The sequence below is a fragment of the Cervus canadensis genome, chromosome X (genome assembly GCF_019320065.1).
Source record: "Cervus canadensis isolate Bull #8, Minnesota chromosome X, ASM1932006v1, whole genome shotgun sequence".
Lineage (NCBI taxonomy): Eukaryota > Metazoa > Chordata > Mammalia > Artiodactyla > Cervidae > Cervus > Cervus canadensis.
The window spans coordinates 124720422-124737190 of NC_057419.1; the positions used below are offsets into that span (position 1 = coordinate 124720422).

A 16769-nucleotide genomic window follows, 5' to 3' on the forward strand; every position below is an offset into this window, starting at 1 on the left:
GGTTTAATTTGGTTTAACAAATTAATTTAATTAATAAGGTTTACTTTGCCAGTTATTCTTCAGTGCAATCTGCCTGTAATGCGGGAGACCTGGGTTCGATCCCTGGGTTGGCAAGATCCCCTGGAGAAGGGAATGGCAAGCCACTGCAGTATTCTTGCCTGGAGAATTCCATGGACAGAGGAGCCTGGCAGGCTACAGTCCTTGAGTTGCAAAGAGTTGGACACGACTGAGAGACTAACACTGTAGTAGTCAGCTTGTTAGATCTTTCGGAAAGAATCTTACTGCAAACTAGTTAGCCATTTCAAAGTGTTTAACTGTATGCAATGAATGTTTATGTATTGTACAGTCAATATGTTGCTTCATTCTATACTTATTTTTCTTTACCTGCAGTTATCTTCCTCTTTGTGGCTAAAACAAATGCTGAAGTAAAATACTGGCAGAATTTTTCAATATTCTCTGGGAATATGAGATGAAGAGACTGTCTTTTTGGAATAACAAAGCATCTTACTACCTCACTTAGTACTTCTTAATTTGATACTTACCACACCCATGATAGAGAATGTTGATGGATACGTAGAGTTACTGAATATTTTGATTAATTTTGTTTACATAGGTGTTAGGTAAAATTACATCCTTCTTTACCTGGAAAAAATAAAATTCAGCATGCCCTAAACTGCACTCAATTTACTTTCATATGCAAATACTTTCATAATCTAGAATCAATTTGAGGTGATTCAGTTCTATAGTATGTTCTATCTATCATCTATCTACCTGTCAACACACACATCAAGATGTAGATCACATATATAGAAAAATAAATTGTTCCCTTTATTTAAGACTTGAAATAAAATCAAGACTTAAGATGAATAAATAATTTCAAAATAACTTTATAGGTCTTTGCACAAATAATATATCCTAGGGGTTTTATATTCTAGTGAATAATGAAATGCACTTTTTTCTTCCCTTATTGACCATGCTGTGTATACAAAATCCATTATATATGAAAAGGACCAATAACCTGAACTTACAGTGGTAATAACTCACATAGTCTATTATGCTGATCGTGCCAGAAGAACACCTCTTATCGTTTTTGAAATGGTCAACCAATCAGACACTATATCTATTCTGTTTGGGGAATAAGTGAGGAATCACAGGGAGTAAGGGAAAAAAAATCAATCTAAAATAAAATGTGTACAATATCATTGCCTTTTATTTAAAGTACTTGCATAAGCAACAAGAAAATCATGATACTTAATGTAAATTTCCCAACTATAAAGAGACTAATCACATGAAAAATTACTATGAAGTTGGGGGGCACCTATTCAGACCATAACAGATATGTAGTTGCATTCCGTGTGAAGCTTCAAGTGAAAATATGGCAAGAAGAGGATCAAAAACAACCGACATTTGCGCTTGCAGTTTTCATCCAAATCTCTCAGACAAGTCAACAAAACCAAACACACATTAAAAAAAATCATTTCCATCTCCCTGTGGAAGTTTTTGTTTTGCTTGTGGTGTTGGTGGATTAGTAGTGGTGTTAGTTACTCAGTCATGTCCAACTCTGCGACCCCACAGAGTATAGCCCACCAGGCTCCTCTGTCTATGCAAGAATCCTCTGTCCAGTCAAGAATACTAGAGTGGGTAGCCATTCCCTCCTCCAAAGGATCTTCCTGACCCAGGGATCAAACCCAGGTCCCCTGCACTGCAGGCAGATTCTTTACTATTTGAGCTACAGGGAAGCTCCATTGGTGGATTAGTTTCATGTGATGCTAAGATCTCTGAAACCACAGGATTATTTTCCAAATTTAACAACCACCAAGCAAGGAAAAAGTGTTTCTAACAAACCTGTTTGCTTTTAATTATTGATTTACTAGGTTGGCCTTTCTCCAGAAGATAAACAGGAAGGAGAGTCCTAAGTCAACTTACCCTGTATGTATTTTTATCAGTTGAGCCAGAAGGACAGGTTGGATCTTTGTCTCAGCAGGTAAGACTCTCTAGGAAGAAGAATCACAGGAGATCAGGAGGGGATGAGACAAGCTATTTACTAAGGTCCTAATTAGTAAACAATTGGGGGAATATCTGATTAGGCACATTGTGAAGACGGACAGCAGCAAAGGTCCAGGCATATAGGAAGTTAATGTCAAAAAACCAGACCTATGTGGCAGGTAGAAATCCCAGCCATTAGGCAATCGTGTTATCAGTTGAGACTAGCTAGGTGTCTCTCTTCCTATTTGATGTATACCTATGTGGTTGCCACTGGCTGTGAAAGTCATCTCACTTTACCCAAGTACTTCAAGCTGCTTCAGAGCTTAAGATGTAGCTTTCCATAATGCTGAAAAGTGTTCAGTTTTCTACTGCTAATTTTCATGTAAATTGGTGGTTAAATTTTAAAACAGCCTTATTGAGATATAATTTAAATATTTGTTTAGTTTTTAAATTAATTTGTATTAGAGTATAGTTGCTGCCCTGCTATCCCCTGGCTCAGAGGATAAAGCGTCTGCCTGCAATGCAGGAGGCCTAGGTTCGATCCCTGAGTTGGGAAGATACCCTGGAGAAGGAAATGGCAACCCATTCCAGTATTCTTGCCTGGAGAATCCCATGGACAGAGGAGCCTGGCAGGCTATACAGTCCACGGGGTCACAAAGAGTCAGACATGACTGAGCGACTTCAATCAATCAATCAGTCAATCAATAGCTGCTTCACAATGTGTTAGTTTCTACTGTACAGCAAAATGAATTGGCCACACATATACATATATCCCACCCTTTTGGACTTCCTTTCCACTCTGGTCACCACAGAACACTGAGTAGAGTTCCCTATGCTATACAGTAGGTTCTCGTTAGTTATCTAGTTTATGCATAATGTCAGTAGTGTATATGTGTCAATCCCAATCTACCAATTCCTCCCACCACCCCCCACTTCTCGCTTAGTTTTTGATATGCCTTTTTTCTTGGCACATATACCCTGTAAAAAACTAAAGGTCTCTTTCTTTCATTGTATCCATGACACATTTTATCCTTTCCTTAAGAGAGAGTTTTCTTCTTAAAATGTATTCTTTACCTATCTGATATAACAGTTGTCAGTTTTCCATCCATATCATTTACAATCTAATTATTTATTGGACTAAATCCTGTTTATAAGGAAGGAGATATGTTCATCTGTTTCATGCTGCTGACAAATGATTCAAAGAAATGTAGGCAAAGCAATAGGTTCAGTTATCAATGAAATATAGTAAGGAAGGGGAAATATTAGAAATAAGATCTAGTGACCTAGAGGCTAAGCACCAGACTGAAAACACAAGCTACAGTTACGAATACTGAGCTCACTTCTGTCCTGAGCTTGCTCATTTTGCCTCAGCTGTCTCTGCAGAAATGGACTAAGTCATGCTAACCAACCTGCAAAGATCATTGTGAGGAATGTCGCCAAAAATAATAAAATGTAAGCATTACTAATTTAATTTTCTAGAGAAATTGAAACGGAAAGCAAACTGAGTATCTAGGACATAATTTTATTAAGTTTATGCAGAGAACAACCTTTCTTTCTAACAATCATCTTATTTCTCTTTATGATTATCTAATTTTATCATATTAGTATTACCAAGGTGCCATATTATATAGGGTGAGTATAAAACTTGAATTCTGAACAAAAATTACATTTTCAGTTTTACAATAACATGAGGCATTTCAAGATAGGAGGTTTGTGTTTGGTTGTTTACATCAATATTGAACACATTGTGTTTCTTTTTCCTTCTAGTAGACTATTTTTAAGGTCATTTACATTAGAGTCTTTTTCCCTAATGCATAATTATTACTTTTTAAAAGTATAATCCATTGTACAGGCAAATTTTTAAAAGTTTTGAAAAGTTTGAAAATATCTTAAATTCAATGAACAGCAATATTGGATACTAAAATGCATTGGGTAAATTATTTGTGATAGAGCTTTATTTTTAGAGCATGGTTAATATTTCAGAAAATGTACAGTAACTAAATTACTCCCCTACTTTTCCTGAACAACATTTTACTGTCTTTTATTTTTTTTTACTTTTTACTTAAAATGTTATGTAAATAATAGAGCTCTTTTACAACACTCTTGCATCACATGTTCATTTTCTACTGGATTTTATAGAATTCTATATAGTCTGTCAATTATCAAAATCACTGAGCTCTTTAAGTCGAAGTTTATTAATTCAGAGTGGACATATATTGAGGATGTGTGTGTGTTAAGTCGCTTAGCCGTGTCCAACTCATTGTGACCCTATGGACTGTAGCCCACCAGGCTTCTCTGTCCATAGGATTCTCCAGGCAAGAATACTGGAGTGGATTGCCATGCTCTCGGAATTGGATCCACATTCTTTTACATCTCCTGCATTGGCAGGCGGGTTCATTACCACTAGTGCCACCTGGGAAGCACCTATGTTGAGGATGACTAAATAAAAATCAAAAGAAAGGTGTGGGGTTTAGGAAATACTCTAAATTCCTTCACAAACAATAACGTTGTTCATTTGAAACTCCTATTTTTTTTCCCCCTTGAAAACTTTTTTTTTTGAATCATACAAGATTTCATAGCAATGCAACTGTCAACTTATATCAGAACAAACAACTGAGATGATGGGGGCTAATTTGACCTTGAAGAATGATTTCAAACATTCTATAGTATACAATGCTATCTATTGTTAACACAGGCAAGATTCTTGCTGCTGCTGCTGCTAAGTCACTTCAGTCGTGTCCGACTCTGTGCGACCCCATAGATGGCAGCCCACCAGGCTCCCCTGTCCCTGGGATTCTCAAGGCAAGAACACTGGAGTGGGTTGCCATTTCCTTCTCCAATGCATGGAAGTGAAAAGCGAAAGTGAAGTCGCTCAGTTGTGTCCGACTTGTAGCGACCCCATGGACTGTAGCCTACCAGGCTCCTCCGTCCATAGGATTCTCCAGGCAAGAGTACTGGAGTGGGGTGCCATTGCCTTCTCCCAAGATCCTTGCTAGTTACCTCAATCATTACTTGCTATCACTATATAAACATGAAATTGAACAGTTGTACAATTTTATAATTTATGGAATCACTGAACTATTAATCATTTGTTTTTGAGTTTTAAGTCGACTTTGGGCTCTACTGAATAAATAGAGGAAAACATAATGTCACATTCTGGGGAGCTTAATATATTCCAACCTGTAAGCAACAATTCTGTTATACTTATGTTCTTTCTGTTTTTTGTGAATCTACTGTATGTTTTTGATTTGTGGTTGTAAGCAACAATTCCAAATAGTAGATTAGGAGATAATCTGAAAATAATACTATCGTTTATAGAATGCGTTGCTTTTCAACAAGAAAGATCTCTAGGGAACAATAAAATATTTATTATAGCAGTGCATGGGGGGCAGGGGAGGGGAGGGGCAGGTCCTGTGGATCTGTCTCTTGGTTCAATAGTGTTTGCATGTTAGAGAACCAGAGACGACCCTTGCTCCAGCCTCCCACAACCCTCCGATATTTTTTCAAGTTCCAACCTCGAATCAGCAGCCACTCAGACATCCTTGGGCCCCAGGACCAGCCAACACCATTTTTTGAGCTTAACGCCTTTATCACCTGGTTAACCATTAAGCTCCCAGACTCCTCAGAATTATTACACTGAGCTGGAGGCTGCCATCAACATCTGGGTCCCCCTACACCTCTCTCTCTCTGGGCTGCTATTTCCACCACAGAGGATGTGGCTCTGGACAGTGTGGGCCACTTTTCTGTGAACTGGCCAAGGAGAAGCACAAGGGCACCCAGCGTCTCTTGAAGATACAAAACCAGCGCGGTGTCAGCGTCATCTTCCAGAAGGCACAGAAGGTGTCCCAGGATGAGTGGGATATGACCCAAGATGCTATGTAAGCCGCCATTCTCATGAAGAACCTGAGCCTGGCCCTGTGGACCTGCATGCCCTGGGTTCTGCCCGCGCAGACCTCCATCCCTGTGACTTCCTGGAGAGGCGCCTCCTGGACGAGCAGGTGAAACTCATGAAGTAGATTACGACCACCTGATCGGCCCCATTCCCCCACCCCCGTAGGCTGCCTAAGTTGTGTTGGGGGCGGTGAGCTGAGCCAGTAGCTGAAACTCAAGTAAATGGCAACCACGTGACTAACCTCCGCAGGCTGGCTGGTCCCCTGGCTGGGCTGGGCGAATCTCTCTCTGAAAGGTTCACCCTCAAGCATAACCAGGAGCTTCTGGAGCCCAGGAGTCTTGAAAAGCCCCCCCCCCCCCCACAACCGCCTGGTGTCAGGGCTGCAGCCTGAAGCCCCTCTCTGCAGCCACTAGGCAGCTTTATAACCACTCTGGAGCCCTCTCTCAAGCCTTGCACCAAATGAAAACAATAAAGTTATTTGCAGCTGAAAAAAGAAAAACAGATAATAATTTACACATGACTTTAATTCTGCTCTTTCTGAAAGGATACCTGGTTTCTATCTTTGTTTTCCTGAGATACTGAGAATAAGACAAGTAAATTTTGGAGAAGAGGATTTCCTTAGCTGTGTTTCATTTTTTAGAAAATATCTGTTACTGAACCTATTTGTAATCTGGCATAAACAAGTGAATTATTAATCTAACAGGAGCAAAGACGAGGCATCTATGGTGGGAAGGTAACTTAAAATTTCTCAAGCCAACACTCAAAGCTTACTGACTTGTATTTTGAGGAGTCTAAGCTAAATGAAAAAGGACTACTTCACGGGACTTTGGAAAGCTTATGAGAATAATTTATATTATTTATTACATGTTGAGGCCGTTGAAAGTGGAACTGGAGCTGGGAACTAGATGGCATTGAAGTCAAATGCACCATTAATTTCTAGGAAGCTAGGGAATTAAATTGAACCCAATTAGCTTTTCTCAGTGTTGTGAGCACAGATTGCACACAGACTCCCTTTCTAAATGTGTGTCACAGACCCAAGGCAGCTACAGAAGGACAAGTCAAAGTGTATTTCCTGATCATGAGCCAGTCACCTGTCCTTTACTGATAGGTAGTGATATATAAGGGCTTCCCAGGGGGCTTAGTGGTAAAGAACCCATTTGCCAATGCAGGATATGCAGGTTCGATCCCTGGGTAGGGAATATTGCCCCCTGGAGAAGGAAATGGCAACCCACTCCAGTATTCTTGCCTGGGAAATCCCATGGACAGAGAAGCCTGGTGGGCTACAGTCCATGGGGTCACAAAGTGTTGGAAATGACTGAGCAACTAAACACCACCAACAGCAATGATGACACATAATGAGGTGTTTAAACATTTCTAGAAATCTACAAACTGTTTAAATGTTTGCATTCAAATAATTTTAGCTAAATTCATTTTACATACTTTCTTCTTATGTATGGCAAAATTTACTTTCTTTTGGTAAAAAATATCACCTATATCTGCCCAATTGGAAGAGAGGACATACTAGAACTTCATTGATAATGAAGAGCAGTATGTGCATATATCCAGAATATAAACACTACCTTAGATTTATTAAGTATAGGAAATAAAGGAAGGGTTTTAATATATCCTCAATAAAAAGTCCTATCATTTTTTTCTTTCTCAGAATTTTTTTTCCTTTGTAAAAGATACTGCCTTATGTTTCCAGAGTCAGACTGATAATGTGTTTATCCTCCTAACATAGATGCCTAGTCTGTGCTCCTTTTAGAGTAAAATATATCCTAACAAGAGCCTTCCACAGTAGGTTTGACAGTACTTTGTGAACATGTTTTAACAGTACTTGAAATTAATCATCCTAATTCAAAATGACAGGTACTCTGATTTGCAATTCACCCAAACATTTTTAAATTAAAAAAAATTATTTAGCTCTCAGAGATGCTGTGAAGGAAACCATCCCCTAAAGGACCAAAATTCCATAATTATTTAAAAGATGTGCATTTATAGTTAATTAACATTTATGATAGGTAGATGCAGATACTGAAAAGGCATAGATAGAAGTATGTTTTATATGTGTCAAAATAAGTTAACTGCACTTCATATGTTTCCTTCTTGCAAATACAGTGCTGCAATTTACATATCTCACAACCACTGAGACAGTAATATAATCATAAAAATAGGTACCAGGGATGATTTTTCTTTGCCTATAATATTTCATAAAGATTTTCTTATAACCCTTCTGCTTCAGTTAAGTTCAGTTGCTCAGTTGTGTCCGACTCTGTGTGATCCCATGAACTGCAGCACTCCAGGCCTCCCTGTCCATCACCAACTCCTGGAGTTTACCCCAAATCATGTCCATTGAGTTGGCGATGCCATCCAATCATCTCATCCTCTGTCCTCCCCCTTCTCCGCCTGAGCTCAATCTTTCCCAGCATCAGGGTCTTTTCAAATAAGTCAGCTCTTTGCATCAGGTGGCCAAAGTATTGGAGTTTCAGCTTCAACATCAGTCCTTCCAATGAACATTCAGGACTGATCTCCTTTAGGATGGACTGGTTGGATCTCCTTGCTGTCTAAGGGACTCTCAAGAGTCTTCTCCAACACCACAGTTCAAAAGCATCAATACTTCTGCACTCAGTTTTCTTTATAGTCCAGCTCTTACAACCATACATGACTACTGGAAAAACCATAGACTTGACTAGATGGACTTTTGTTGGCAAAGTAATGTCTCTGCTTTTTAATATGCTGTCTAGGTTGGTCATAACTTTCCTCCCAAGGAGTAAGGGTCTTTTAATTTCATGGCTGCAATCACCATCTGCAGTGATTTTGGAGCCCAAAAATAAAATCAGCCACTGTTTCCACTATTTCCCCATCTATTTGCCATGAAGTGATGGGACCAGGTGCCATGATCTTAATTTTCTGAATGTTGAGCTTTAAGCCAACTTTTTCGCTCTCCTCTTTCACTTTCATCAAGAGGCTCTTCAGTTCTTCTTCACTTTCTGCCATAAGGGTGGTGAAGTCTGCATATCTGAGGTTTTTTTTTTTTTTATATTTCTCCTGGCAATCTTGATTCCAGCTTGTGCTTCATCCAGCCCACCGTTTCTCATGATATACGCTGCATATAAGTTAAATAAGCAGGATGACAATATCAGCCTTGATGTATGCCTTTTCCTACTTGGAACCAGTCTGTTGTTCCATGTCCAGTTCTAACTGTTGCTTCCTGACCTGCATACAGATTTCTCAAGAGGCAGGTCAGGTTGTCTGGTATTCCCACCTCTTTAAGAATTTTCCACAGTTTGTTGTGATCCACACAGTCAAAGGCTTTGGCATAGTCAATAAAGCAGAAATAGATATTTTTCTGGAACTCTCTTGCTTTTTCGATGATCCAGCAGATGTTGGCAATTTGATCTCTGGTTCCTCTGCCTTTTCTAATACCAGCTTGGACATCTGGAAGTTCACAGTTCACGTATTGCTGAAGCCTGGCTTGGAGAATTTTGAGCATTACTTTACTATTGTGTGAGATGAGTGCAATTGTGTGGTAGTTTGAGCATTTTTTGGCATTGCTTTTCTTTGGGATTGGAATGAAAACTGACCTTTTCCAGTCCTGTGGCCATTGCTGAGTTTTCAAAATTTGCTGACATATTGAGTGTAGCACTTTCACAGCATCAACTTTTAGTATTTGAAATAGCTCAACTGGAATTCCATCATCTCCATTAGCTTTGTTTGTAGTGATGCTTCCTAAGGCCCACTTAACTTCACACTCCAGGATGTCTGGCTCTAGGTGAGTTATAACCATCATGGTTATCTGGGTTGTGAAGATCTTTTTTGTACAGTTCTTCTGTGTATTCTTGCCACCTCTTCTTAATATCTTCTGCTTCTGTTAGGTCCATACCATTTCTGTCCTTTATCGAACCCATCTTTGCATGAAATATTACCTTGGTATCTCTAATATTCTTGAAGAGATCTTTAGAATTTCCCATTCTATTGTTTTCCTCTATTTCTTTGCACTGAGGAAGGCTTTCTTATCTCTCCCTGCTATTCTTTGGAACTCTGCATTCAAATGGGTATATCTTTCCTTTTCTCCTTTATTTTTCATTTCTGTTCTTTTCACAGCTATTTGTAGGGCCTCCTCAGACAGCCATTTTGCTTTTCTGTATTTATTTTTCTTGATCCCTGTCTCCTGTACAATGTCACGAACCTCCGTCCATAGTTCATCAGATCTGTCTATAGATCTCTCTATCAGATCTAGTCCCTTAAATCTATTTCTTACTTCCACTGTATAATCATAAGGGATTTTATTTAGGTCATACCTGAATGGTCTAGTGGTTTTCCCCACTTACTTCAATTTAAGTCTGAATTTGGCAATCTTGGGAAGGATCTAATATTTAAAATGGAAGGGAGATTATAGTCACAATACCTCTTTGGAATCATTTAGCTATTTCAAGTCATGTTACATACTTTAGCCCCACAAGTAACTTCTACCTCAATTAAAACATATTATATACATGATATATAGTTCAGACTATTTTTTTAACCAAGTAATTTTTGCAGGTTAGTGGTACTGATGACATAGCAGGGCATGAAGAGATATTTTCTTTCAAATGACTTAGGTCAAAACTCAACATGCCTGTTTTATGCAATAAGTGTGTATGGTATATTTTCTATATTTGTGTCAATTTTTTAGGTATACAAGAGTGCAGGACTACTTTGCCTTTTTCACTCCATTTCCTTTCAACTTTTTTTAAGTACTTTTTAATAAGTAAGATGTCACTGTAAAAACTGATAAAAATGATAGCAATTATAGGGTAAATTTTAATCTTACAAATTAAGCTAAGAATTATATTTACACATAAATAATTTCCTGGTAATAAATTAGAGTTCTCAGCATGTGAAACATTACCTTAATTTGATGAGCAGTTTCGCATATTAGAGCTCTCTCATTGGAGTAGAAAAACATAAAACCTAATTCCCTGGTGATTTATGTAATAGTGCCCAAATCATTACTAAAAGCCCTATTGGTCTATTAATTAGAATTTTGATGATCAGATGAATTATGAGTCATTGAATTGAGCATAATCAATCATTAAGTAAGCCAGTATGAGCCATGCTATTGAAATAATTAACTGAACTGAACTTATTAAGAATGTCAAGTTCAAACTATTGTAATATTGTAAGTCAACTATACTTCAATTAAAAAAAAAAGTTTCAACTTTTCCCATTATATATTGGCCAAACAAGATTATATATTTTCTTTTTAAAGTTTTCTTTGCACAGAAAAAAATAAATGGTGGGCTTGGCATAATAATAATTTATTATCAGGAAATTATTTATGTGTGAATATAGCTCTTAGCTTAATTTGTAAGATTAAAGTTTTAAGAGGTATTTTCTTTCAAATGTCTTAGGTTGAAAGTAACATGCTTGTGTTATTTCCAGACTCTCCTAATCTAAAGACCATGAATTAGTTGAACCTCTGAACTCCAAAATTTTCCTTGCAACTTTCATTTCTCCTCTATGTACTAGGAACCAAGTCAAACAGTTTTTTAAAGAGACTTTTAGTTAGAATTTACTTGTGAGTAGTACTTTCAAAAAGATATAGTTAACTATTTTATAGATGAATACATACATTTCTATCTTTTAAGCCCTGAGTTGAAAGAATACTTTCGTGCAACAAACTAGGAGTGTTTTGCACTGATAACAGTTCACATTCATTGTATATTTACTGTATGCTCAGCATCATTCTAAGAGCATTACATGCATTTTCCACTATCTCTTCCCACAACCTTTTATGATAAGTTTTGCTAGTATCCCTATTTAAAAGATAACAAAATAATCACAGAGAAGTTAAATCACTGACCCAAGATCATACAGCTTGTACACAGAAAAGCTGAGACAGCTCCTATAGAAATTTACTGCATAAAGTTTTCCATTTTTATGCTCAGAAAATCATTCTTTTGTGTTTGGTCTTCATTAACTATGTAAATATCATACTGACTTTTGCCCCAAAGCAGGGCATAAGTGAGGAGTGCAAGTCGCTCAGTTGTGTCTGACTCTTTGTGACACCATGGACTGTAGCCCGCCAGGCTCCTCTGTCCATGGGGATTCTCCAGGCAAGAATACTGGAGAGGGTTGCCAAGCCGTCCTCCAGGGAATCTTCCCAACTCAGGTAGGCAGATGGTCTGAGCCACCAGGGAAGCCCAAAGCAGGGCATATTTACCCTGAAATAAGCACTTAAGCAGTTGTACAGTTAAAAGACAATTTTTCTTCTTCTGAGTGCATGCAATAACATACCTTATGGTGTTTACTAATCTCATAGTGTGGATTCATTGTATATAATGACTGTGTATTGACAAAATTGAAATTTATGCAATATATCAAATTTCTCATTAAGTATATATATTTATGGCAGATAGATGATTAATACCCCCTGCAAGCAAACCCAGAGACTGCTGTTATGAGTGGGCTATGTGTTTGTTTTTAAGCACTTTGCCTGAATAAAATGCATTCCATACCAAAATATTCTTTTCTTTCACAAAACTAGTCTGTTTTTTTTTTTATAATTAATGCATGAGTTTAATTGAGAACAGATCTGAATAAAGAATAGACTTAAAATGTATGCCTATTTAAAGTTACTGGATGCATTTGGTGAATTATCTATGCTTGGTTTCATATATTTGCATGGTAGCATGCCACGTAAACCATGGGCTAGCCTCATCATCAGACTTACATCCTTTGAATTTTTTTGGTCAATGATTTTAACTAGGATGTATCTAAAGTCTTTCACTCTGTGAAACTGTTTCTATACAATTCTTAACACACCGTGGGAGGAATCAAGCTGAAGATTAACATTTAAATTTTCATGCATTTAAGTTTTCATGTATGCCCACTGGTATACACAGAAGGAAAAAATCCTAGAATGCTTTCTTTATCAAAATGTATGAATGGTTTTTGACAAATTTCAACAACTTAAGATCAATTTAAATGAAAATCTGATTAAAATGACAAAAGCAATTCTATGTAAATATATTTATAGTTATATGCTTTGTTTTCAGATCTCAGATGCCCAATCCCCAAATTACATAAAAATTATTATTAATCTCAAAAACAAATATTAAAATGAGTATTTTTCTGTGTTACAGGTTTTCTGTGCTTTTTATTTGATAGACTGAAAATTCAGAAGATTTGAGTTTGTAGCATAGACTGCTTTAGATTTGACATTTGCTTTAACTGTTAATTTAGTTATTTTTACATTTCCATCATGATTGACATTGTACAACAATATGGTGTTTATTGTTGTAGTCGTTAAGTTGGTCTATGATGGCTTAGAAAATATGTCATATTCCTTACTGTGTAGTTCTTTTGAAATACCATAAAACTTTTAGAATATTTTTTTGATCATTTGAATTATTAAATGTTACTCATTGACATTATTGAGAGAGACCATATTTTTAAGAATTTGGCACACACAGTATCGGGCTCAGGCATTACCATTCTTCATAGTTGGCAGTTCACTGCAAAGTAAAAAAAAAAATTCAGATACCATTACCATCTCTTCTTTAAAAATACAGACAGTCCTCCAACTTAATGATTTTTTTCAACTTTACCAATGGTACAGAAGCAACTGGAATTCAATAGAAACCATAGTTCAAATTTTGAGTTTTTACCTTTTCCTGGGCTAGCAGTATCGGAAAAGGCAATGGTACCCCACTCCAGTACTCTTGCCTGGAAAATCCCATGGACGGAGGAACCTGGTGGGCTGTAGTTCATGGGGTCGCTACGAGTCGGACACGTCTAAGCGACTTCACTTTCACTTTTCACTTTCATGCATTGGAGGAGGAAATGGCAACCCACTCTGGTATTCTTGTCTGGAGAATCCCAGGGATGGGGAAGCCTGGTGGGCTGCCGTCTATGGGGTCCCACAGAGTCGGACAGGACTGAAGCGACTTAGCAGCAGCCGCAGCAGGGCTAGCAGTATATAGTGTGTTACCCTCTCTTGATGCTGAGCAAGAGTCAGCTCCCATTCAGCCATTACCCATGATCACAAGCATAAACAACTGATATGCTTACAACCAGTCTGTTTTTCACTTTCAGTACAGTAGTAAGTTACATGAGATATTAAGCACTTTATTATAAAATAGGCTTTGTGTTAGATGATTTTACCCATTGCAGGCTAATGTATTTGTTCTGAGCAAGTTTATAGTAGGCTAGGCTAAGCTATGGTTAAGTGTACTAGTAGGTTAGGTGTATTAAATGCATTTTTGACTTACAATATTTTCAACTTACAATGTGTTTGGGGACATGACCCCATTGTAAGTCGAGGAAGATCTACATAGACAGTTGCATTCACCTACAACATACTTGGCAATGAGACTGATATGCACTTGTCATAGAGTCTGTTCATAGAAAGTGAGTGATGACGGTACCCAAACATTTATCTTTTCCATTATAAAGTTCAGAAATGAAAAAGGTCACTACTAATGTACATAAATATGTACCCTAATTGTCAGGATTCTGTTAGACATAGGCAAAGAAGAAACAAGTAAGAAAAAAACTCATCAAGAGCATTTACCTTTCTAAGAGAGAAGTGTTAACTCTGAAAAGTAAAGTAACTTGGACTACAGAATTAAAGTTTATTCCAAATATTCTGTAAAATAATATTTCACATCACTTGGATAAAATCACTTAAAATTTTCAATTCCATTTTATATTTTGGATTAAATAATGTCACACATAAGCATTTATTTATACAATATAATTTTTAAATATGCTAGCTATGTGAACTTAGGCAATTTAGCTTTTCTATAAAATGAAATATTTCTCACCTTTAAAATGGGGATAACAGCTTTGATACAAAGATTAAATGAATATAATTACATACATAGTTTTAAATAGTTACAGGTAATATATACATTAAGAATATTCAGACTTAGAGAAGAAACATATGGATACCAAGAGTTTGATTGGGATTGACACGTACTATGTATAGAATAAATAACTAATGAGAACCTAACAAAATGAAATAAAAATAACTCAACATGAACTTAGATGTTATGCAAAGAATTTTACTAAAATGACTTTAATTTGTCTGTACAACTACAACAAAAAAGAGTATTCAAACATGTACAGACAGCCTCAAATTGAGACATTGACATGTGGCCCAGATGGTAAAGAATCTTCCTGCAATATAGGAGACCCAGATTTGATCACTGGGTCGGGAAGATCCCCTGGAGGAGGAAATGGCAACCCATTCCAGTATTTTTGTCTGGGAAAGCCCATGGACAGAGGAGACTGGAGGGCTATATAGTCCACGGAGTCGCAAAGAATCAGACACAACTGACCAACTAACACATTCATACATATTCTGTGGATTTTCAAATATGACTTTGGAAAACTCAGCAGCCATATGTACACATATATATTAAATTTAATATGCTGAAATTGAGATTATTGAACTGTGTTACAATTTGCTGTTCTTAACTGGATTGTTTGGCGTTTCCTGCCTTAAATTTTCATTATTAAATGAAACATGAACAGCATAGCGATGAAGGAAGGTTATCTTCACTTAACTATTACAAGATTAATATGGATCAGGAGATTTATCTGATTGCATCCTTAAGATCATCAGGAGTTAGTTAAAGTGCTAATTCCCCGTGTGTAATTGGGCTTTAAAAATTCTATGATTCTCTATTGAAGTGAAGTGCAAGTTGCTCAGTCGTGTCCGACTCTTGGAATGTATTCCATGGAATTCTTCAGGCAGAATACTGAAGTGGGTAGCCTTTTCCTTCTCCAGAGGCTTTTCCCAACCCAGGGATTGAACCCAGGTCTCCCACATTACAGGCAGATTCTTTACCAGCTGAGCCACAAGAGAAGCCCAAGAATACTAGAATGGGTTGTCTATCCCTTCTCCAGTGGATCTTCCTGAGCTAGGAATGGAACTAGGGTCTCCTGCATTGCAGGCAGATTCATTAACAACTGAGATATCAGGGATGATTCTTTATTAGTGAGCCAGATATTTTCAGGGCAAAAGCTCTTCCCTAGCTGTCAAGTAGACAAACTTGAAAAGCTATATTAACTCTTAAGATTGCCAAAGAACTATAATTGGCCTAAAGTAATAATTCACTGAATCTCACTTTAGTGATCTGAATGAATTAGGAATTAACTTCAGTTTGCAGTAAACGTTATATTAAATGATAAATTGCAAGAAAACAAAAACACTAAGAAGTAAATTATTTCACTAAATTATTACAATTTTTATTTTAAACTTCATTTGTATCTTTATGTTCCTATGACTATATTTAATAGATTTGATGGAAAATATATGGATTGATAAAATTGACAAATATGAGTGCTCACTTCAGCAGCACATATACTAAAATTGGCATGATATAGAGACAATTAGCATGGCCCCTGTATAAGAATGACACACAGATTCATGAAGCAGTCCATGTTTTCAAGACCTTTGGACTGTAAAAAAAAAAGACATATATGATATTAAAGTAAACAAACCAAGACTTTGAAAGTAAGGTTAAGAAATCTAGGATGTTACAACTCAACTTTTCCTTCATATAAACTCAAGAAAGCCCCTCAACCACTGTCTCTTCTCAGGATTTCCATCCTTAATGGAAGGCATGCAAATAAGTTCAGAAAAGGAGAAAGGTATTCATCGTTTGGCATTTGGTATTCTTGAATTTTACTATTCTTATTACAGACTGTCCAGCATCATATGAAAATATGAGGTTTTATTTTCTACATAAAATCTCAATATTAAGTAGCAAAAATATGGCTATAAAATGATACCTTTTCTATTTCATCTATGTGAAAATATGTAGAAGTTTAAAAGTCATTCTGTATGAATGTTAAAATAACTTGGAATCTTTAGATTCTTTCTCTTTTGTTTCTTAAA

The 16769-nt window shown here is 36.9% G+C and overlaps 1 protein-coding gene and 1 non-coding gene across 4 annotated transcripts in view; both read left to right on the top strand.

The window, feature by feature from the left end:
* The window catches only part of HTR2C (5-hydroxytryptamine receptor 2C), a 336239-nt gene that overhangs the window by 76261 nt on the left and 243209 nt on the right, over positions 1 to 16769 (top strand). The gene's annotated exons all lie outside the window — the stretch shown is intronic.
* Positions 16212 to 16318, top strand: LOC122436124. Its single transcript, XR_006267893.1, has one exon. It is a non-coding gene; the product is annotated as a U6 spliceosomal RNA (small nuclear RNA).